Source organism: Patiria miniata, unplaced genomic scaffold, assembly GCF_015706575.1.
Source record: "Patiria miniata isolate m_02_andy unplaced genomic scaffold, ASM1570657v1 HiC_scaffold_29, whole genome shotgun sequence".
Lineage (NCBI taxonomy): Eukaryota > Metazoa > Echinodermata > Asteroidea > Valvatida > Asterinidae > Patiria > Patiria miniata.
In genome coordinates this window covers 2,425,741-2,427,709 of record NW_024037068.1, presented here as the reverse complement: position 1 = coordinate 2,427,709, position 1,969 = coordinate 2,425,741, and the positions used below count along the sequence as shown (strand labels likewise).

At 38.2% G+C, this 1,969-nt stretch overlaps 1 long non-coding RNA gene across 1 annotated transcript; it reads right to left on the bottom strand.

Moving 5' to 3' along the window:
• Positions 1–664: 664 nt before the first annotated feature.
• On the bottom strand, positions 665–1,442 carry LOC119736068. Its single transcript, XR_005272269.1, has 4 exons — positions 1,372–1,442; positions 1,198–1,269; positions 1,035–1,103; positions 665–795 (listed from the first exon to the last, which is right to left on the bottom strand). It is a non-coding gene; the product is annotated as an uncharacterized LOC119736068 (long non-coding RNA).
• Positions 1,443–1,969: the final 527 nt, after the last annotated feature.

Sequence of the window (1,969 nt, the reverse complement as noted above, 5' to 3'; positions counted from 1 at the left end):
CGAAGTGACTCGGCTGAGTGACATTACATTTTAATTATATAAATTCAGTGGGAAAACAATCTACTGTATATGGTGAAGTTAAATGATATGCAAAAAAATTCCCTCTCCTTAGCAATATTCCTGTTTTCTCAAGACTCACTCCATGACAGCACTTATTTTGGCTTCTGCAGAGAAGAGCAGAAATGAGCAACACAACTATGAACAATTGTAATGCTGCACGATCAGGAAATGGATTAAATTTGTTGCTCATATAGATGTTACCCACGTAACAAGGACACCGTATCTCTGTTACATCTTTCATTGCAAGGCTTTAAAGTTTGAGTCAAGAAACTAAATGTTAATATGTTGGATATCCAAATAAAACATAACCACTCATAATCGTGTGATTTGTAATAGTTTTGTTCATGTTGTTCACTTCTTAAAATTAAAAACCATTCTGGAGCCTATCAACACCGGTTCAGGAGCACTGAGCTTCTGTTTGACGTCACAGAGCGGATGATGATAAATATGCTCTTCGCCCAGGGGCCAAGTGTAAAAAGCGCCTTGACGCCGCATGTAGGTGAGACGAACACCACAATCTGTCAGGTCAACAATTTGAAATATTTAAAATAAAAAAAAAAAAATTTAAAATAATGTACATGGTGAATAAAATATGTCACAAAAACATCACAAAAACAAGATTCTAAAAAAAAAAAGAGGCAACACATACCTTGGCTACAAACAGCTCCTCCCTTGTTGTCTTTCCCTTTACTTCAACCGACACCTGCACAAAGTCTCCCACTGCAAGATGTTCCACTGAAATGTAAAATGCACTTCAGAATAAGAAACTCACATACAGTTTGCAACCACATACATGTTTCCAACAATTGGACAATTGAGATTGTTTTACCTCCACAAGCATCAGAAGCAGACAGACTTTCAACAGATTTCTACCTCTCCTGTGAGTTCTTGGTCAATGAAGTTAATGTGAACAAACAGTGAATAAACTGTACCATAAAAGTGGTAAACAAAATGTACAGTTAAAAACTTCTTACCTCCCTGAGCATCAGCAGATGACCCATGGGTACCCTTTGGCTTCGTGACATCCTGTGATGTGTTCCCCACTGAAAAAAAAACGTGTAAAGTAAGAAATGCATGAACAAGTTTTAGTTTCAACCTGAGTAGTTAAGGTAGAGTAATAAAAACATGTTTTCTTACCTCCATTAGCGTCAGCATCAGATCCACGGACAGACTTTTGCTTCTTCACAGCACGTTGGAATTTTTTGGCCACTGGGAAAAACAAAACACAAAATGTAACACAAGTTTTACATTTCAACCTGCGTAGTTAAGGTACACCTATTGCAAAACAAAACAAAAAACAAAAAATCTCACCTCTAGGAGTATTAGCAACGGACCCATGGAAAGCCTTTGCTTTTGCAACATCCTGAGATTTCTTCCCTACTGAAAAACAACAACAGGTTAATTTGATGAATAGGGAAAACATGTACATATATGTAAGTTGCATTTCACTGAGCATTTTTCCAAGTCTACTAGATTCAAAAAAGTAAATTAAAATTTTACCTCTACTGGTGTGATTAGTTCCTAGTGTCACCTTCTTCCACTTTGTCACATACTCGAAGTTTGCACATTCACCTGATGAGCAACCCATGCAATTATTACAAAAGCAGGAAAGCTGCCTTGTGCCAAGCACCCCTGGGCTCATTTTTTTCACACAGTGAAGTTTTCTTGTTCCTCTGACTGCTTCCTTGGGAACTTCTCTGCCATGATTAATTTGATCTTTTGGAACCCAAAATACATCCCTCTTAAACTTATGGCAGTCATCATTCTGACCTTTCGTCAGATGCTCAGCGCAATACTTGAAGAGAGAATATGCGTCAGGGATGTATGCTGCATTATTTGTCACTGCCATCAATGCCTGCCTTTTTATGACAGCACTCTCACCGTCTGAAGGACCCTTGCCGTGCCTCGA